Source organism: Momordica charantia (assembly GCF_013281855.1).
Source record: "Momordica charantia cultivar OHB3-1 chromosome 8 unlocalized genomic scaffold, Mcharantia_2.0 BLBB01000008.1, whole genome shotgun sequence".
Classification (NCBI taxonomy): domain Eukaryota; kingdom Viridiplantae; phylum Streptophyta; class Magnoliopsida; order Cucurbitales; family Cucurbitaceae; genus Momordica; species Momordica charantia.
In genome coordinates, this window is record NW_028275166.1 from 18557190 (window position 1) to 18580237 (window position 23048).

The 23048-nt window shown below is 35.7% G+C and overlaps 1 long non-coding RNA gene across 1 annotated transcript; it reads left to right on the top strand.

Annotated features, from left to right (window-relative positions):
- Positions 1-846: 846 nt before the first annotated feature.
- Positions 847-6465, top strand: LOC148209704 (uncharacterized). The gene is made up of 3 exons (XR_015792680.1): positions 847-1261; positions 4466-6141; positions 6246-6465. It is a non-coding gene; the product is annotated as an uncharacterized LOC148209704 (long non-coding RNA).
- Positions 6466-23048: the final 16583 nt, after the last annotated feature.

Genomic DNA, 23048 nt, shown 5'->3' on the forward strand with positions numbered 1-23048 from the left:
AGAACGAAAAAAAAAAGAGAGAGGAGAGAGAGAAGAGAGAGAAAGAAAAGGAGAAAAGAGAGTGAAAACGAGAAGAGAGAGTGCGAATCGAGGAATAGAGAGAGAGCGTGAAAGAGAATGAGAAAGAGAGTGAGAGCGTGAACGGGAAAGAGAAAGAGAGAGAAAGCGTGAGAGAGAGAGAAAGCGTGAGAGAGAGTGAAAAAAATAACTGAATCCCGATTTTTTTTGTTTCTGTTACTCATTTCAATTGAGGCGGAGATTAAAGAATCGTAATTCGAAAATGTTAGTATTTTGTTTTTATAAATTCAGTCATTAAACAAAATTATAAAGTAAATAGTTTCCAAATTTTTGAAATATAATATCATTTAATAAAAAATAATAAATTTGCTTACTTTAGATGAAATAATAAACAATATTAAATCATTAGGATTAAATTAAATAAATAAATTTTAAAACAATTTGATCAAATTTAATTTCAAAATATTAGCAAATAATCAAGAACCGGAAGATTTTTCGCTCCTTGAAGCACGTTAATTTTAATCATAAATGGTATTCAAATTTAAAATTTAATCCAAATTTTTTTTTCTTTTTTACAAATTCTCAAAAATTATTTTGAAACCATAAAAAAGCTTATCAACGTCATAAATTCTCCAAAATTAGAAACATGTTATCATTTGGATCAAATGCCAAACAAAAATAATCTTAACTATCACAAAACTATGATTTTATTCTATAAGTTGTGGTGATCTAAAATTGAAACAAAAAGAAAAAGTCAAATATATCATAGAAAAAGTCATCCTTCCTCTCTTTAAAAATAGGGTTTTGTTTTTTTAATATTTCCCTCTCTCTTCCTCACAAAAATCCAGCCGCCCCCCTAACCCCCTTCATCTCTCTCTAAAATATCGCCTAAAATTCTAGCCTTCTCTCTTCTCTCACTCCCTCCGTCGCGCCCAACCATTCCAAGTTCTTGTGCGTTCAGAGCGAGATTCTAGCGAGAGTGTGAACGATAGCGAGATTCTAGCGAGAGTGTGAACGAGAGCGAGATTCTAGCGAGATTGTGAACGAGAGCGAGATCGAGATCTGAACGAGAACGTGTTAGGGAGCGGAGCGGATTTGAACGAGAGCGTGTTAGGGAGCGAGATCTAAAGCGAAAGCGTGTTCGAAGTGACATTTGAGCGAGATCGAAGCAACTGTTGTCGCTGCTCCTTCGTTTTGCTTTTTCAAGGTGGCGCCGGTGCCGCCACCGCCCTGTCTCGCCGAAGTATGTGACTTTTCTGCACGTTTAGAGTTATGGAAAATATAGACTTTTGAATGTTGATTTTGAGACATTTTTGCACGTTTGTAGTTGTTTGAGATGTGTTATTTTTTGTCCATGGAATTTTGAAAATAACTTAATTCAGAAATTTAATTAATATAAATTTAGAAGATAAAGAATTTCAATTTCCAGGAATTTATATAATGTATATTATGATAAATTTTTATTTTTTAATAAATATTCAATAATTAAATGATATGTTATGAGATAAATATTTGAGTAGGATTACATAATCAAGATTCATATTAAAAGAGAGATGCTATTGATTCAATAATTAAATATGTGATATTTATTTAAAAGTTAAATAATTCATTGTTAATTATTTATTTATTTAATTAATATTTAGATTTAAATTAATTAATTATTAATTAGATTAATAATTATTTATTAAATTAATTAATTTATTTATTATTAATTAAATAAAAAGAATAAGATATCATGATGGTCTTGGAATTTCCCGTGAGGAAATGATATCCTATATCTAAAATGGTAAGATATCCATAATTTTCTTCCCTGTTTTATATTTTTTTGAGTTTCAAATTTCAAAAGATATTTAAGAACGCCTTCTACTGCTTTTGCTTTTGCTATGGGATTCACATCCCCTCAGAGAATATTTTTTCGTTCTAAATTTTCTATTGAAATTTTGCACTAAATATGGTGGGTTTTCTTCTACATTTTGATGTTTGAGGTTTATGGGTTTTGCAATTGGATGTTTGTTGGTTTTGAAATTTAGATTGACAAATTCGTTTGATTTGATCATTGTAACAGGCTTGATGGTTTTCGGCATTTAATGTTATAAATCATTGTGTAAGTCTGTATTGTTCCTACGGGATGAATTTGAAGGTTTTTGGCCACGATTTAGCATAATTTTTGAAGTTGAAGGAGAAGACCTAAGGTTGAGTTCGGAAATTTGAAAAAAAAAAATCACTTGAAACACTAGCAAACACGCAAATTGCTTAAAAAATTACAATGTTGCGACATTGTCTAGAGTGTCTAGTGATACACTATAAAAGTAGTGGTCCTGGGTTTAGGTAGTAATAGTTGTGTTTTTCGTTTTTATTCTTTTTCCCGTTTTTTCTTATATTAAATTAATATTATTAATATATGAAAAGATTATATTAATTTAATATGTTTTTAGGATATCAAAACCAAAGTCCAATTTGCTACTTGTTAATTATTACAAGTTATGAATGTATGTTTAATTAAATGTAGATACATAAAGTATGTCATTTAGATTAAAATCTCACCATAACTTAAAGCACGATCATGCATTGTATAAATATAAGTGTTATAGTATATGAAGCATGATGTATTTTTCTTGTAATTTATATAATTGTTATTTTAATTAATGGAAAAATGAGTTGCATTCAGCATGAAATTTCTTTAGTAAATATAATTGTTATATTTTTATGAATGTAATTTGATGCATGCTAAGTTTAATTATAAAGTAAATATAATTGTTATATTTTTATGAATGTAATTTGATGCATGCTAAGTTTAATTATATGTATAATTGCTACGTATATTTAAAGCTTAGTATTGCATGTTTAGGGCTAATTAATTTGTTCTAAAAAGGGTTTTAAAATTAATTAATTAAACCTTATGTTAATTTTTTTTCCTAATAAGGTTAGAGTTTTTTCTTAAAAAAAAAAACTTAATTATAAATATTGCCTATAAGAGAACTCGCCTTAACAACGTTCAGTCTAGGTTGAGGTATTTAAGCTGACCGTTTAGGGAACATCAGGAATTGGGAACCGACCTAGGGGTTGAGTTAGTCAATATTTTAAGAAGAATGCAATAATGTTTTAGTTTATTAGATCGTTTCATAAACTAAAAACATTAGTATAAAACTATCCAATATAAACAAGTTGTATTGAGCAAATGATTTTATTTAAGGAAAAATGTTTTAGTTAGTTTTTCTTAAATAATAAACCCGAAGTTATAAAATACTTAGTAGGAGGATTACTGTAAGTATATAACATACAAATATGTTTCATATACGAGGTATGTATAGTATATACTCTTTTCCCTCACGCTCTCCGTGAAGTTCACACTATGAGATTCATGCTCGGCCTCGTGGTGGCTTAGGAGCATCCTCCCTTCAAAAGTTGTTTGCATGAGTCAATATCAAGGTGAATGGAGAAAGTATGTAAAGTAAGTGAGAGAAAGTCGTGTGACAACACTTCCTACGGTCTCCTTCATTAGTTTGCAAAGCAAGGGATTTCATGCTCGGCCTCATGGTGCCCTAGGAGAATCCTCCCTTCAAAAAAAGGTGTTTGCATAAGATTAGTGCTATGACAAACTCCAAAAATGGATAGGGTTCTAAAATTTTTGCAATGATGTTGTTCTACCCTTCGGTGGGTGTGTCAGGGCAGATTTTTAAGGTCTAAAATGAAAGGGCTACACTTATAAGAAATTATTAAGTTAATGATTTCTGCACCAAATAAAATGGTAGCTAATCATTATAGGGGTAAGAGTGATCCTTGGTTGAGATAGTCTCAATTCAATGAATGAATAATTGACTACTATTCGATGGCGGTTGTTATAAATCATTGAAGTATCATTGTAAATTATTTAATTGTTAGGGTTTATTATTTCTTAATTTGTTAAATTTGATTGGTGTGAAGAGTTTTTGCAAAGTTATAATGTAAATAATTTGTTTGTTTCCGCAATTATGTATGCGCCTTTAATGTCACTTCTCGCCACCGATAAACTGACTGGGGATAACTATCCCACGTGGAAAACGAACTTGAACACCATACTCGTAGTAGATGATATCTACTTTGTCTTAACGGAGGCCTGTCCAGAGGCCCCTAAACCTGATGCCACGAAAGCTGTTCGTGGCGTATATGACAGATGGACAAAGTCTAACTCAAAGGTCCAAGTCTACATCATGGCCAGCATATCTAATGTTTTGGCCAAGAAGTATGAGAGCGTGACATGTTTGGAAAACTGATTTTCCTTGTTTACAAGGGTAAAAATAAACTAGTTAGGTGTTGTTTTCTACTGTTTTACACTCAGAAGCCGTGTTTTGAGCTTACTTTAGTGTCCAAAGCCGTTCAGTTCGAGTTATCTTAGGTTATACATGCATATAGGACATTTTTACATATTCTAGAGTTGATTTGTAACGGAAATTACAAATTTGTGCAGAAAAATTCCAAGCTAGGCGTCTTCCCCAATTCCAAGAATTTCCTTAATGTAACACACAAGATTTTTTTTTTGTGTTGAAGCTTCCCAAGCCCTTCCACATGTCTTCAGTGCATTGATGATGGCCAATTCAACAACAAACCAACCTAAAGATATTTTAAAAGAATGACTCTCCACGAAAGTCTCAACTTCCTAACCGCCTTGAAGTTCCTATAAATACAACATCTCCCTCACTTCATTCATCATTCTCAAGTGATCATTTTCTAGTTGTTGTTTAAGTTCATCCTTTATTTTCCAGCTTATTATTCTTGAATTGTAAGTTTGATCTTATTCAATTAAAATTCCAACAAGTTCTTTGATATTCATCTATATCTCTCTCTCTCTCATTTCGAAGTTGTAATCACACAATCTTGTGGAATCGATGAGTATTGCTCCCCAATCTTGAAAAGAGAACGAGTTAGGGTCATTCGGGTTACAACTCACCCATTTTCATCTTGTTTTAATTCTATTAATCTTTTAATCATGTCGTCGCAAAAGGTGTTTTGCTTTTCTTTTATCATTTAAGGTTGTTTTCTAAAGTTAAAACTTGATATGGCCAATTAATGTTTTAACCAAACATCAATATTGAAAGGGTTGATATATTTTCACAACTTTAATGATTTAAATTTAGAGAGAAATACTTTAGACATAATGATTTCGCTCGGGTAGCCTAGACATAAGACCTCGACCTAAGGTTACAGTTGATTTTTATTAAATTAAGTTATATTTTCTAATAGACATATTAGAGACGAACTTATATCTTCAAAATCACTTAGACATAAGATGATGACAAAGCAAAATCGATGAAAAATATTGAGAGGCGCCTGGTGCCTATTTGGAAAAATAAAATGTCGTATTTTTAGCTAATCCGAAGTAACTGGGCTAGGTTTATTGCATTGAGTTTTAGAATACCAAAACCAACATTATCCTTGATATTTGTTACCCTAAATTCAATTTCAAAGTCACCGATCAACTTCATTTCCATTAAAAAGACTTCATTTGTCCCTGATGATCGATACTCTGAATATTCATTTCGTTTTAGTACTTGTGACGGATGTGCACTTGCACTCTATCATTTATTTTCATTCCAAAATCTCAAATAACAACCTTCCACACAAGTCATGCATTAAGCTCTCAAATTTATCTTCAAATTATGGATGAAGGAGGGAACATCTGTTCGGGGACTATGTTCTCGGTATGATGGTCCACTTCAACATGGCGGAGATGAATGGCATTGTCATCAATGAGTCCAGCCAAGTCAGTTTTACTCTAGTGTCTCTTCCGAAGAGCTTCCTTTAGTTTCGTGAATAAACTGGAATAAAATCTAACCATGCTCCTCAATGAGCTCCGAGTCTCTCATGAAAAACAAGGGACCTAAAGGAGAGACAAATGTTGTCACCTCCAACAAAAACTTCCTCAGAGATTCGACTCGAGGACTAAGTCTGGACCTTCTTCTTCGGGTTCGAAGAACTTCAAGTAGAAGAAAGGTCGACAGGGGATTAAAACTATTCCTGCTGCTACCCAGAAAGGGAAGAAGGCTAAGGTTGTAGCCAAACGGAAATGTTTCAACTGTGGTGTTGGTAGACACTGGAAGAGGAACTGCCCGAAGTACTTGGCCAATAAGAAGAAAGCAAAAGAAGGTAAATTCTATTTACTCGTTCTAGAAATATGTTTAGTGGAGAATGATGATTCTACCTAGATAATTAATTCAGGAGCCACTAATCACGTTTTATCTTCCTTACAGGAACTTAGTTCATGGAGACAATGGAAGGTCGGAGAGATGTCACTCAGAGTTGGAACCGGGGAGATTGTCTCTGCTGTTGCGGTGGGCAGCGCCAACTTATTTTTAAGCAAGCATAGATACGTGTTATTAGATAATGTGTACATTGTCCCTCAAATAAAGAGGAATTTAATTTCTGTTGCTTGCTTACTTGAACAATCTATGTCAATCTCTTTTCTTTCTAATGAAGCGTTTATTATAAGAAAAAGTGTTGAAATTTGTTCAACAAATTAAAAAAATAACTTTTACGTACTAAGACGAACTTTAACTAAAACAATTCTAAACACTGAATTGTTTAAAACTGCAACAACACAGTCCAAAAGACAAAGAATTTCTCCTAAAGAAAATGCTGATCTTTGGCACCTTAGGCTTGGCCTCAACAGGATTGAGAAACTGGTTAAGAGTGGTCTTTTAAGTGAGTTAGACGACAACTCTTTACTAGTATGTGAATCATGCCTTGAAGGTAAAATGACTAAAGGACCCTTTACAGCAAAGGGTTATAGAGCAAAGAAACCTTTAGAACTTGTAGATTCAGACCTTTGTGGTCCGATGAATGTTCAAGCTCGATGTGGGTATGAATATTTCATCTATTTCATAGATGATTATTCAAGATTTTGGTATCTTTACCTAATGCAACGTAAATCTGAATCTCTTGAAAAGTTCAAAGAGTATAAGACTGAAGTAGAAAATTCATTAGGTAAGTCTATTAAAACACTTCAATCAGATCGTGGTGGTGAGTACATAGACTTAATGTAATGCCCCGCGTTACTCAGGTTAGATTAACCTCAAGTCTCAGGGTTTTATTTAGAAATTATTTTAATTTATTTGAATTTGTTCTACTTTATTTTATTTTGGGCTGTCGTGGTGTCGTGAGTTTTATTTTAATTAATGAAGTGTATTTTCGGCTTTTGTCCTGGACTACTGGACTTATTTGTTTTATTTATGCTATTGGAGACAATTAAGTTTAGTATTGTTTGAAAACTAGAATTTTAGTTCTTTTAACTCATGGGTTTTTTCCTAAAAATTGGTAATGAGATTAGTACATTGATAGACTATTTAGAAACTATAATTACATAAAAGGATTGAATATATAAAATTTATACTTTTGTCATGAAACAACCCTATTTAAGATGGTACCCATCGCCCAAATTACTAGTATATCCTTTTGTATTTACATCTCAATATTAATTAATTTTAAAATCCAAAATTGACTACTTGGAACGTTACAATTTAAATCCCTTAAATTTGCCTAATTATACTTTCCAAAAGTAAAAAATACCAAATCCCCAAAATCGTCCATTATTGAAAAAATTCAAAATCTCCTTCATCCACTTTTCTTCTTCCTCTGTTGTTCCATTTCCGTCTGTTCCTTCATCTCCGGCTGTCGTCTGCGTTCCTTCATCTCCGGCTGCTGTCTACGTTCCTTCTTCTCTGGCCGCCATCTCTATTTTTCTTCATCGCTGGAGCAGTTCGTCAAATATTATTCTTCCTTTGTCGTTCCGTTTCCATTCGTTACTTTGTCTTTGACCGCCGTCTGCGTTCCTTCGTCTCCGGTCTCTGTCTCCATTCTTCTGAGTCGCCGTAGTAGTCCGTCTAGCTTCTCCTTCGTCTTTGTTTATCCCGACCATTGTCTAGTCGCCGATCAAAAGGTTTGTTTTGTCTCACCATATAAACATCGACATATTTTGCATTCCAATATATCCTCCTAGTTTTCGATTTCATATTTGAACAATGTTGAAAACCCTGAATTTTTTTTTTGTACTGTTAAACCCCTTCCATACCCATATATCTTCAATGGTTGTTTTTGTACTGTTATGATTTCTGTGATGCAAAATTTAGGTGTGAACTATTGTATATATGTGGATATATCTTATAGTGAGTTTGATTCCTTATACTGAGTCGAGTTGGGTATATTGGATAAAATATAGAACTAGTTAGAATCATTTAGTTGTAATTATTAACTAGTTTGAATTAGAGTATTAACTAAAGGAGATAGTTGTAAGTAATTTGAAGATAATGATAAGATATCCGAGTATATATGGGATTTAGATTATATCCGGATATATTTTGTAACTCAAAAAGTTTAGTCGGATATATTTTATAATGTTTAAGTAGTTGTTGAATCGAATCCATCCGAACGGCGGTGGCTTCCGACACCTAGTGGGAAATTACACAAGGAGAGAGACAAATTGAGATATTTTTGTAGTTAATAATATTGGTAAATCATGGGAATAAATCATTTTGGAGGGGTGAATTATGGATTAGTATTGAGAAATTTTATGGGGCACACAATAATTAAAAGGATATAATTACAATTTAGGGATTTAAATCTTTTAAATTTAAAAATATATATATAATTATAAATGTAAATGCAATGAATAAGAGTAAAATCGGTATTATAAAAAAATTCTACATGCATAAATCTAGAAGTGTAAAATTGAAAAAAAACTTTCAGACATTTGTGAAAATAAGTTTATAAAACAGTCTTCCAAAAACATTAACTAATTGATAATTGGGCTTTTAATTTAAACCATAGAGAAAAAGAAAATAAAACCCTGGAACCAACTTTTTCCTCCCCATTTTGCATGACCCACCAGCCCCCTCCCTTCGTGTTCTCCTTCTTCTTAGTTACCCAACCGCACTGCCCTTCCCCGATAAAAATCCAGTGGCCGGTGAAACCCACTCTCCGGTGACCTTGACTCTCGGTGGCACGACAGTAACGAGATCAAGCGATGGCGGTTCTGTTCCATTCTCATGGCGGCGCGGTTGTTCAGCTGCAACCCACGACCGTAGCAGCCCATTTTTAGGAGCCCGTGTTCTGTCCACAACATCCACCAGCGTCAGTAGTAGTCTTAGTGTGTCTTCCTTGTTGCAAATCATGGACAACAGCATTTTTGGGACGTTCGACACCTACCCACGCTCGTTCGAAGCTCGATCTAAGTTACCCGCACTCAAACTAAGTGGGCTTCCGATAACGGACCTTTCAAAACCCTCTTAGAATCGATTTCGATGGCTGGAATTTTGTTGTAATTTGCTGTCTTTTATCTCTTCATGCCTAGGTGTTGAATCGATGCAAGGTTTAAAAGCGTAGCAATGAGTAAGTAGTACCAGGGGCGTGTGCATGAGTGATTGAGTGCTGATCATATCGAATAAGCCTTCGTGCTGTTGTTTTTCATTACTCTAAATTTATATGTCTGCTTTTATTACTCGTTGCAGGCTTTCTGTCTTTTTGTGCTTGGCTCTGAAAATCATTCTATTATATTTGTCAATGTTAGACTTGGTTTTCTTACTTGTTGACTGCTATTGCTGGGCCAGATTAGTTATGGTTGGATAGAATGTTGAGGAGCATCCGATGAATCTTATGTTTTTTTTTGTATGATTGGTGTGTCAAATTTTTTTGGGTATGTGTTAGGGTTGACTTTTTACTGCAGAAACATGTGTCGGTAGCCCTGTTTGACCATGATTTTGACCCCTTTTCCATCATTATTTGCCAAAAATGATTATATATCATAAAATAGAACATGCATAGAACATTTTTGCATAAAAGTCAAAATATGATACTTCAGGAAAAATATGAGAAAAATGCGGTCAAAGTTGGAAGAAAATAACAGTTTTCTGTTTTGCAGGAATTGTGTCTGGTGCAATTTTGGAGTCCATTTTGCCAAAACGTGCGTTTTGATTAATGAAGGCCAAGGAGGACATTTCCTATGTGTTTGAATCAAAGCTATAGTCGCGAGTCTAAGTCAAATAGGACTGGTTAGGTGTATCTCAACTCATTTCCACCTAAAAAGGTAGGAAATTCAACGACTCCAAGGGCCTAATAAGAAAGCCATTCCTCCATAAGCAAATCTTCCCTTCCAAGCTCGTTTTCAGCTTCATTTACTTTCTCATTCGTTGTAGAACTCGTTCTTAGGCTTTAGATTCAAGGTTTAGTTGTTATTTTCTTGTATTTTCGTACGTTTACTTACTGTGTTGCTTTTAATTCAAGTTCTATCTTTTGTTCTGCATTTATTTTGTTCTTCTTAAGTTCTTTAGCGAGTTTACACTACCCTCACGCTCGAGAGAGAAGAGGGTCAAGCTAGAACTTTTTGTACAACTCATTTTTCGTTTTAATTCAATGAAAAATACTTCTTTTATGTTTTAGCGCATTTTCTTTCCTTTAATAATGTTCTAAATTAGTTATCAACCTCTTTGTGGAATGTCTTAGTCAAAATGATTTGATTGTTAACACACTCGAGATTTGCTTAGAATTGTACCTGACACTTTTTCGGGTTGGTTTCTAAAAACTTCTCTTTAAGTCTTTTCTCCATTTGCCCAGCGGGAACTTGATGTATACACTAAAGCCCAACCCTGAGAAGGGTGAGTTAGGTAAAATAATAGGATTTCAATATGGGATGTGACTTAGACATAAGTGCATAAATATAGTCATAGACATAGGCCCTCTGACCCATAATGCAAATGAGTTGATAAATATTCTCTAGGATTGTAATCACACATAGACATATAGGTTACCCTAACCTCTGCAGCAACCAAAAGCAGTAGTAGTGAAAGAGTAGAACTCAAAATCCCAAAAAAAGCCAGAATTGCGCCAGGAGCATTTTCCCAACAAAGTGTGTTTTCCATGTTTTGCATCAAAACTAAGGTAGGAAGAAAAGAGGTTGAGTTTTATTAAATTGCTTAATATTTAAAACCCTAAACAACAACATTTCATCATTATTTTCTTCATAAAATACAATTGCATATTTGGATCATTCACTTCATTAAACAGTTTTTAAAAGCAACAAGTCCTTCAGCATTCGATCTTGGATTACTCCCAAGTATTATTTGTGACTGTGTGCGCTTGCACGAGTCTCTAATCTTTTTAAAGGTAGAGAAAATCCCAACAGTATGTATGATGATTCTTTATGGCTGTTCCTGGTTTGATAATATGTATTGGCTTGTTATGGATTTGTGTTCTGGGATGAACTCTGGACATATGCATGAATTATACTTGGCGGTTAAAATATGTTGGTCTTGCTTCATCTTTTAGCATCTTTTAGCATGATAGGAAGTGGTATTTTGTTGCTCAACATGTGAGTAGAATGCCTAATATCATGGAAAGACTGATTGTTGTTACGATTGATTTGATATAAGCACGTTGGATTTTTCTTGTTGTGGAGATTGTTGTGACTAGCATAATGTAATAGCTTGTGCGAGGATCCTTGTTGAAAACTAGGAGTGGAATGTCAGTGTTGGTTTGTTATGAAAAGGAAATTTAGGGCATGTGTGTAAAAGGTCAGGGGCTGATACGTCACTATTAGGTGTCGAGGCTTCGAGTATAAAAGGTCCTGGGGGTCGATACACCAGTCTTGGTAGAGATAAGTGTGGAGACTCCAGATACAAAAGGTTGGGGGTCGACATGATGAGTATAAGATCTTGACGTGGTGGCGGAAAGGACCAATACGCCGAGTAGTCGTCGAGGCCTTAGGCATAAAGGGTCAAGGGTCGATGCACAGTTCGAGGCCTATGGCAAAGTCTAACGCTAAGCTTCTGTAGAGGAGTGTCAGAGCCTTGGGGATAAATGTCAAGAATCGATACGATTCGAAGAGTTAGACTTGGAGGGCTAACATAGTGTGATGGGTTAGAAGTAGCTTGAATAAGCTAGAGACCAACAGGCCTTGTGGTCAAAGTTACGTGAGTCTTGATATTTTGGATGCTTGTGTGTGTGTTGATTAACCGTTATGACCTATCGATGCATGATTACTAGTTATCATATTTTGATATTGTTGTGATTACAAGCATGATGTTTTTATGAATGGTTAGTGAGGGCTAACGAAGTATTTTATATACTCACCCCTCTGTAATTATTGTTTCAGGTGTAGACCGAGTCCTTGACCATGGTGATGACGTGGAGGAGGATTGACCGAAGAAGGACCATTAGGCTGCATTAATTTTGTTTAGGATAGGTTAATTGTATTTTGACCATTGGATGCATTAGGGACTTCTTGTTAGTGGTTGAATAATTATTGTTGTTTTGATGTGTTGAGAGATTTTCCAGATGAACTGTTGTTTTTACTTATTTGAATTACTCGTTTATGTTGGATTTGTTGGACAAATGGAAGTTCCTTTGCTTTATTGATTTACTAGCCCACTGAGGGCAGGTGAATTTCTTTTAGGAGTTGGTTGCATTATGAATCTACACATTTGTCTTTACGATAGTTGTTTTTATGTTTTCCTTATTGGGGAGGGGTTGAACAGGGAGTTTGCTAAAGTTACCTGGAAAGTGATGTTGAAATTCGAGGGCGTTACAATTAAGATTCCAAGATTATATGTGTAACGCCCCGTGTTCTCTGGCTCGTTTATTTTTGGATAAATGGTGCCTTTGGATTTTTTCCCTAAGCTGGTAATTAAATTTTTGGACTTCTACATTAGAATTCTAGTTCTAGGTAAACTATAATTTAAGTTTAATTTTGTTGGATTAAGATAAATTAAGTTATCGAGTTTTGAAGGAGATTTTTAATTAAATCTTAAATCAAAGGTTTTTGGGAAATTCGATTTTCACTTTTTTTTTTTATTTAAATTCTTGGGTTTTAGAGTTTAAGTTAACTATTTTATTTCGGGTTGTGGTGGGTTTTATTTGTTGAACGTAAGTGTCATTTTGGAGCTTCTTGTTTTGGCCATTGTGGTTTTGTTGGGCTTCCTTTTAAAAATTAGGGATTTGAGATTTTAGTGAAAACAAACAAACAAAAGAAAAGGAAAAAAAAAACAAAACAAAAACAAGAAGCCCTAGGATCTCTTTCTTCCTCTCCCTCTTGGTAGCCGCCAGACCACCCTGCTCAGCCTTCTTCTCCGGCAAGCAGCAACAACGAACAACAACCGACGATTCTGCACGCAACGGCACAGTGGCGGTGATTCTTTGGACCCAGCGGCCGGTGACCCATGCCCATCACTCCTCCGGTGGTTCTGCAACAAGACCCGCGACAACCATTTGGTGTTCGTGCGCGATAACTCTTACGGATTCCAGCACGATCTGATAGCCGCCTGCCTCCGACCATCAGATCCGAGGCTCTCCCACGAACCCAGTGCCCGACAACTCGATTGTGGTCAAAATCGAGTGGATCACGAGCAAGTCTGACGTGTTCCAAGCGACGATGTGCAACCCCTCAAAACAGCAGCGGTTCTCGTCAGATCCGACTATCTCGACCGCGGCTTTCCCTTCGACGTTACGTTGTTCGACGCCCTCGTACCTGTAATCCCCCTCCCCAACACGGACAGAAGCGACTAGCTTGTGTTTAGCCCAGATTTGCGACGTTTTCTTCCTCTCGACGACTTTTGGTGTTGACTCACACCTAAATGAAGCTCAGTTCGTGATACCCACCCTTCTACGAAGTCGATTTGCGATACCCACCCCTTCGGCATCTATTAAGTGGTTACCCACATCCAAACGAAGGTCGATTTGCAGTACCCATCGCATTTCGACATCGGACCAGCAAGCTCAAGCATTTTCGAACTCCGTTTTGAAGTACCGAGCTTATTCCACTTTGACCCAGTTTTAACCCAATTGATTTTAGGGAACCATTCGGTGGAAGTTAGTAAGTAATGACTCACTTAGACCCGTTGTTGGATTTGATTTATGTGTTTATGTTAGGATTCTAACTCAAGCTTGTATCTTTGTTTTAGGAAGTTTTTGGCGGAGCTTAGGAGTGTTAGGTTCTTTGTTGTAAGTAGTTTCTTACTGGAGGGATTGGTTCTTGTGTGCTGATATGATATGGTTGTTTGCTCGTGGGCCCATGTGTGATACTTGCATGTCGCTTGTTGTTGTTATCATTTAGTAAACTCCATTGTTGATAAAACTGTTGATATATCTTGGGAAAAGTATGTGGTTGTGTGAATAAATTGTAGCCAGGTAATCCTGGATGACTATGATTGAATTGCTATTATGTTGTAATTGGTTTTCATGATGAAATTTGTATACCGGTACTATAATCTGTTGTTTCGAAATCGTATTGAATATTTATGAGAAATCGGTTGTGTTTGATGAATGCTGGATATTTATCAATTATATTTTGGTTAAGTGGTTGATTGTGCTTTTTCTGTGAACGATGCCTGCTGGAGCTGTTGGATCATGTTAGACTATTTTAGATTGATTGGATTTTACATATGATCATTTTGGTGTATCGCATATTGGACTGTTATGAGATTGTTGATGCATGAGGCATGGCGTAGTAGCAAGTAGGACTCTTATGAGAATGTTGGGACATAACAAAATAAGTAGCACGGGGGTGGGTTTGTGCGTTGATGTGTGTTAATAGAAATTGTTTTTGCTGATTTTACATTATAAACATGTTTCTCTTATTATTTTAATTGTTGGACAGGTTTGTGAGGTCGATGCTATTATTGTAACTTGCGGTTATTTTATATATTGGACATGTATATTACTGGTATTCATGTTTGTTGTCTGCAACTTTAGGAACTTACTGATATTGTATGGTTGGTTGGAAGTGATTAGGATTTGTTATGTTGTGAAAAGCATGTTATGTGAAGAATGTCATAGGGTTGTTTGTTGAAGCTTTGTGTGCGCTATGCTGTGAGCAGGTTGGTTGTTGTCAAACTTTGTGTCACTGCGACCCGTGATGCATTGAAATCTTACTAGTGGTTGTGTTGTTGTTGGGCTTTGTGGTGGTTGGTGTTATTAGGGAAGTAGTACTGAAATCCTGGTTGGAGGGTAGAAATGATATGTGGAGTTATGAAAGTTACAAAGTGAATGGGTTTGTGCATGACCCTTCAGATAAGGGCTGCTTACTGAGTACTGTGGTTGTACTCATCCCTCTTTTCCCCTCCAGTTTGCAGGTATCGAGCTAGCTCTTGGGCTGGTGATGGCGAGGAGGAGGCTTGATCGGAAGGACCATTAGCTTTGCTGCATGCAATTAATTTCTTTTAGTTAGGATAGTGGTGGCCATTTAATCCTGTAGTTGAGTTGGTAGTGGTTGGTTTTGTTTAGTTCTATTGTCTAAAGGATGTTGTAAGGTTGCCGATTCATTATTCTTTTAGAGCATTAATTTTGTTAGCCTCTTGAACTACGAGATTGTAATCTACTTAGGATATTTATGAATACATTTGTTTAAGTTGACCGTACTTGATTTAGTTTTTGCTTCATTGCCATTCGAGATGTTAATATTCATTTAGTGGATGGTTTATAGTTAGTAAAGGTTTCCTTGAAGGGTTTGGTTAATGTGAAGTCGGTATTAAATGGTTTATCTGTATAGGATGTGAGTTTCTCTTAAAACTTTAGTGTTGCTGTTCTAATTGTTCAAGCTCTCGTGAGTGTTGAAGATTAAAGTAGCGCAGGAGAAGCGTGGTAGCTTTATTGCTTAGTATTGTGGTGAAGATAATTCTCTTGTTTATGTGAAAATTTTAGGTAGTCTTAGTAACGGTCCCTGTTTGGAAAGGGTGAAATTCCTGGGGCGTTACAATATGATAGAACACAAAATCGCTTTCCAACTCTTAGCACTCAGTACACCACAAGAAAATGGTGTGTCAGAAAGGAGAAAACAGAATCTATTAGACATAGTTCAGTCAATGATGAGCTATGCTCAGTTGCCTGACTCATTTTGGGGTTATGTAGTGGAGACTACAGTTTATATATGAAGGAATCGGATCCCGTAGCGGAAGCGCGCGAACACTTGTGCTTCGATCTTGTCTTAGAATTACAACAAAGAAAAGACATATAAGTATGAATAAAAGGAAGTTAGTGATATGTACCTTTGAAGACACCTCTTGAATGTAGATATCAACGCCACCACAAAGTCTTCTTCGCTATTTACTGGACGTTAAAAACTCGATTTGTGAGAACCGTCTTATAATTGGAAGGAAAAACAAGAGAGCGAGAGAGATCTTCTGAGGAACTGGGGGGACAAAATGGAAGGGGAGAGGCTCCCTTTTTTAAGGGAGGAAGAGTGGTAGGGAAGTCACTTTCTACCATTAATGGTGGGAAGTGGGAATGAGAGGTTTTTCCGCCCATTTCCATTTATTTATTTTTCTTTTTATTTTAATTTAATTAAAACTATTTTAATTAAATCAATAATTAATTAAATCATATTTAATTAATTACCAAAAAAAGAATTATTAATTAAATTAAATTAAATCAAATTTAAATTAACCAAATTAACATAAGTCATTAATTTAATTAAATATTAATTCAATTAAATTAATCAACATATCCCATTAATTTAATTAAATCATATTTAATCAAATTAAACTTAAATTAATTAACCATATTAGAATCAAATTCCAATATACATCTCTTTCTTAATTTTGAATCCAATTTAAAATTAACTTTATATTATAATGTATGATCATACATTATATTAATTACATCTCATACAATTAAATTTCATTCCCTTGAACTAATTTGAACAATTCAATTTTTTTTTCAAAACTAACTGTTCTTAACTATCCTTTACGAGCTAGCAAGGGGATCTAATGGATCTACAGATCGGAAGCTCCAACGATACTAGATTAATTGATTAAACTCATTAATCATATTAATCAACATTCATTAACTGTCGGTCACTCCACTAAAGACCTACACTTGCAGTCTTCTCACTGTAGAATATTTTACATCCATGGATTTTTTACCATTATCGGTAAGTAAATCCTTCACGAGTTTCGTAACCACAGTTGGGTCAAATTACCGTTTTACCCCTATGTTACATCTTATGCCTTAAGTACCGCTGATCCTCTAATGAACAACCCGGTTATGGTCCCTACCAATAACCGGAAGTCCCTCTCAGACTAGTGAGAGGGTGAGGCCCCTTGTTCAAGTCCCGGAGTCAGCACTTAAGAGAATACTCATCTACTTACCCTAGAGTCAGGAATGAGTGAATTCCATCTTGTGTAGTTATGTTCTCAGCTCCCCGCTCGGGCTCGTCCCCATATTGAGTCGGCGACTGGAGCCATTCTCACCCATACAAATTAAAGAACGAGCCCTAACAGGTAGGAGTCCATAACTCACTCAGGGTTGAGATTGAGTTACTTGGTCATCCTATTGAAATATTAATCTATTAGTTAACGGTGTTACATCTAAAGATTGGCTATTTCGTGGTCCGGTCTTATACAAACTCATTGTATAGGATACCCCCACTCGCATGTCTCCACACGAACAACATGGATCAAGTCATTTGTAACTATTACAAAGTGGGCCGTATCCATAGTGTTGTCAGGATAAGGTACCCAACCTTATCCATATACTATAAACCCTTTAGGTTGTTACCACTGGAACATTATCCACCTATCTATCGAATATATAATGTATATCAAATATATACGCTGTATATTAAATATATACTGTATATCTGTTATATACTGTTCTAGTTACATGACATAACCTCAGATGTTAGTTTATTGGATTTGGGTTAATGCAATTCTATCAATAACAACTTTATTGAATCAATATTTTTTTTATGTTTACAATCTACGAGTTTAGGGCATAAAACCCAACAATATATTGAATAATGTTCCATCAAAGAGTGTTTGTGGAACACTATTTGAACTTTGGAGAGGTCGTAAACCTAGTTTAAGACATTTAAGAGTTTGGGAACGTCCAACACTAGTGCTTGTGGCAAACCCACAAAAATTGGGACCATGTTCAAAGGTATGCCTATTTGTAGGTTATCCCAAAGAAACGAGAGGTGGTTACTTCTACGATTCGAAGGAAAATAAAGTATTTGTATCGACAAATGCTAATTTCCTAGAAGAAAACCACGTAAGCGATCATAAATCATGTAGTAAAATGGTATTAAATGAAATTTCCAATGAAGTTATCAGTACGACAAAAATAGTTGCTGATACTACTGGATCATTAACAAGGGTTGTTGATAGAGTCAGTGCATTGAGCCAGCATCAAACTTCATAAGATTTGAGAGGTCCTCAACGTAGTGGGAGGGTTATAACTTAGCCTGACCGTTACGTGGGATTAATAGAATTCCAGGTCGTCACACTTGATGATGGCTTTGAGGACTTGTTGTCTTATAAACCTGCATTGAAAGATGTTGAGAAAGATGAATGGGTCAAAACATTGGATCAATGAATGGAATCTATGTACTCCAATTGCATTTGAGAGCTTGTGGATCAACCTGATGGGGTAAAACCTGTAGGTTGCAAATGAACCTACAAGCGGAAAAGAGATGTCAATAAAAAGGTTCAGACCTTTAACGTTAAACTCATTAGCTACCTTATCCTAGTAACACTATGGATACAACCCATTTTATAATCGTTACAATTGACTTGATTCAGGTCGTTCGTGTGGAGACATACGAGTGGGGGTATCCTATAGAATGAGTTTGTATAAGACCGGACCATGGAATAATTAAATCTTTAGCAGTAACACCGTTGGCTAATAGATTAATATTTCAATAGGATGACTAGGTACTTGATCTCAATCTCGAGTGAGTTATGGATTCCTGCATGTTATGGCTCGTTCTTTGATTTGTATGGGTAAGAGTGGCCCAAGTCGCCGACTCAATATTACTACAATTTTGGGGACGAGACAGAGTGGGGAGCTAGAAACATAACTACACAAGATGGAACTCATTGGCCCGAGAGGGACTTCCAGTTATTGGTCGGACCATAACTGGGTTGTTCATTAGAGGATAAGTAGTACTTAAGGTCCAAGATGTAACATATGGGTGAAATGGTAATTGTCCCAGCTGTGGTTACGAATATTTGTGAAGGATTGACTTACTGATAATAGTCAAAATCCGTGGACGCAAAATACTCTACAGTATGAAGAGTGTAGTTGTGAGTCTTTAGTGGAGTGACCGATAGTTAAAGAATGTTGATTAATGTGGTTAATGAGTTTAATCAATTATTCTCCTATCGTTGGAGCTTCTGATTTGTAGGTCCATTAAGTCCTCTTACTAGCCCGTAAAGGATAGTTAAGAACATTTAGTATTGAAAAGAATTAGAATTGTTCAAATTTGTAAAGTTAATTGTATGAGATGCAATTAATATATGTATGTTTATACATAATGGTAAAAAGTTAATTTTGAATTGGATTCAAAGTTACGAAAGATATGGATATTAGAACTTGATTCTAATATGGTTGATTAATTTAAGTTTAATTTAATTAAATTAAGTAAATTAATGGGTTATGTTAATTGGGTTGAATTAAATTAGATTTAATTAAATTAAATTAAATTAGATTTAATTAAATTAAATTAAATTTGATTTAATTAATTATTAATTTAATTAAAATTGTTTTAATTAAAATAAATAAAAGAAAAAAAGAAGGGGAAAACCTCCCACTTCCCACGATTAATGGTGGGAAGTGGGGAGGTGGTGGGTGGGGAAGTGGTGACTTCCCCATCCCTCCCCCTTCCTTATAAGAGGGAGGTTCTCCCCTTTTTTTTTTAGTTTGGTTGAACGAGTTTCCAAAACTCTAACGAGAAACCTCCCTCTCAATCTCTCGATCTCCATCTCAATTTAAGACGGTTCCCACAAGCCGAGTTCTTAACATCCAGAGAATAGTGAAAAAAACTTCTTGGTAGTATTGGTATCTACATTCAAGAAGTGTCTTCAAAGGTATCTTTCACTACTTCCGTTTAATAATGCTTGTACCTTTTCTTTGTTGTATTTCTAAAACAAAATCAAAGCACAAGCGTTCCGGCGCTTCCATTACGGGATTCAATCCCTACACTAACAACCTCGGGCGCACAGTGGTAAGGGAGGTGGAAATCGACTGGTCACTGGCCAAGAGTGGAGTTCAATGACCAGGTGTAGTAACCCATGCTAAAGGCATTGGACCATGTTCTCTGAGTGGTAGAAACAGAAGAGGCCACGTGGACTGTTACATCCCAGGGCGCTCGCTTATTGATGTCAGCATTTATAACCCTGAGGCCAATGTGCGGCTATATGTTCTTAAATGCAAGATTATGCCTACAACCCAAGACTCTTCCATCACGAACGAGAGGGTGTTGCTACTGGCTTATCTGTTGGAGGACAAATCAATAGATGTAGGGCAAATTATCTACTGCTAGATCATCTAGCGTGCTTCAAAGAAGACTGGCCGATTGTTCTTTCCAAGCCTGATCACAAAGCTCTATTTGCACCAAGATGCCCCTGTTTTGAATAACGAAGAGCTTCACAAGGACAAGTTGGTGATCAACAAGGCTTTTTTGAGGCGGTTGATGCTCCAGAAGTCTGTCGACGAGATGTTGCTCCCCTATGAGCAATCAATGAAATGATGGCTCAGTAATCTAAAATTATGAAGTAGCGCACCCGGCTGGAGCAACCCCTCAATGCTTTCACAGGGTATTTCAAGAAGAGAGAGGAGGAGAGCTAGGCAGCACTGAACCACTTAGCTGAATCTTCCTCAGCATCTTACACCCTGCTCACAACCATAAAGAATCTATTGAAAGAGAGTATTGAGTCCGAAAGGAAACATCAGCCAGTTGGCAGCTCATTAGAAGGAGAACAGAGCGAGCATGAAACCACTATTTGACCGCAAAAGAAAGTCTCTTTCCTTTTGCTCTTATGAATTTGGCCCCACCCCATGATGTTTTAAATTTCTGTTTTTTTACTTATTCTACAATTTAAATCCATTGAATTTAGTTTTTTTTATTTAGTTCAGTTCCCCCATAGTGAAATGAAAAAAACAAAATGGAATGAACGGTGCATATTTCTGCTAGTCATGTGTATTTTGCATCTTGTCTCTTCTCCTATTCTATTAAGTAGTAGTAATGCCAGCTCAGGTGTAGTTATGAAAATCTTTCTATGCTAGGGCATTTAATTGCAGGTAGCAATGATTTTGTTCCCTCTCTAGTTAAAGTGTTAGTACTAATGCCCAACATCGTCCTGTTAGTACTAGTTATAAACATCAAGCACTTTGGATGAAAATTTTCTTTGGATCACCTATCCAGGTCTAGGCCCTACTTTTGTATTACTCTTTTGAACCTTTGACCCTTTAAACATCAGCATTCTGTCCATACACGTACAATACTGTTCAGCTTAGCGAAAGTACAGTTGTCACTTCAGATTTTCTTCGCTTTAAGTTTGGAGGTATGTTGGAGCATTTTATGATCTTGTCCTTAGTTGCGTTGGGGAAAATGCAAGCTTTTAAGTTTGCAGGTGTGCGAGTTCTGTTTACTTTTCGCTTCTTCTAGCTTATATGTCGTACAACTATGAATTTTTCTAATCTTGTGATTCAAAAATCTTTTAAAAAAAAAATCATATGTTATGAGAGGCTACAAGATTAAAAAGGACTAGTAGCCTATAGTTGAGATCCCAAACAAGTAATAAAAGAGTTAATGGTTTCTGGCACGCAAAAGGGAATTTGAGAAATGAATCGGTAGGTAAGGTGCGTTTTTTAAAAGGAGTCTAGAGCGAGGTTGGAGCAAAAGGAAGTAGCCTCCTCTAGAGTGAGAGCAAAATCATAGCTACTTTCTTTAGTATCCTTGGTAGAGCAGGCTGTAGAGATTGCATTTTGTGTTGGCTTTGCTGGCAAAATTAAGAAGGAAGGTAGGAAACGAGATACTTGTCTATGGCTTTGTAAAGTATTCCGTTTTCATGGTTTGTAGATGTGGTCTTGTTGGAAAACAAGCAATGCGTCAAATTTGAAGGTGTGATAACTCTCCAAAAGAGAGTTATTTTAGTAAATAATTGGATTAATCTATGCGTTAATGTGTGGATCTCTGTCTAAATAGCATGCTAAAGTAAGGAATTGAGTGGAAAAGGTAATTACTATGTTATAAATCCATGTGCTAATGAATTTACCTAAGAATTATGAGAAGTTTCGAAGTGTAGCTGAGCTGAAATATTAGAGAAATGTTGGAGCTTTGTTGTGCTAGAGATGTCTACTAGAGTGGTCTTATGCAGCCACAAGTCTGGTAGTACAGTAATTTTCTTGCACTTGATTTTTTACCACATTCGTACAAGAACTGGTGTGTTGACCTAAAATTGAGGTATGACATAAAAGTTTATCCTGACCCAGCCGACAAAACAGATCCCAAAAGAGGAAGTTATTCTTAATCGGTGCTGAAGACAAGGAAAAGCTTCCCCCATTTTTTAGGAGAAGTTGATGGAAGGAAGCTGGAGCTGTTGGTTCTTCATTGAGTTGGAGGATGCAGAGGATTTTATAGTGCTTTTTAATAAAATAGATTGCTTCTTCTCTTTACCCATTGTATTTTTCCCATTCCCCATGAACTGAACTCCATTTTCGGGGGAGATCCCTTACTGTAACTCGTAAACAGAGGGTTTCTAGCTCATTCTTACTGCTGTTAAATAGAGTTGTATGAATTTTTTCATCTTACTGATTTTGTTGGCCACCTTCATCAGTTTGTTTACTCTTGTATGACTCAGAAGGGTTTATAAATAGCGTGTCTGACTCTATTTGTGGTTAGACTACTTTTCTCTTATAGATTTGTGGATGCTTATGGATAAGGTCCACCTAACCATACTTATATTTAGCAACAAAAGTTGTAAATAGTCATTTATGAGTATCTCGGAAGGGAACCAAGTCGGTTTAAGCAGTTGTGTTTACATGCTAGAGTGTCTCTTGTGAGCGAGTTAAAGCATATAATAATCTCGCCCATTTTAATCTCATTATCTATTCACCCTTTCTATTTGTTATGCTAAAGCATTTTTTCCTCGAGCATCTATGTTTACAATATTTTTTCTCTTGGAGTTTGTCTCTGTATTTTTATATTAGTTCATCTAGTTTTAAGTACAACAATTTATTATCTTTTATTTGTATTTTTGGTATCCTTTTGATGCACACTTAGAGTCTAATAC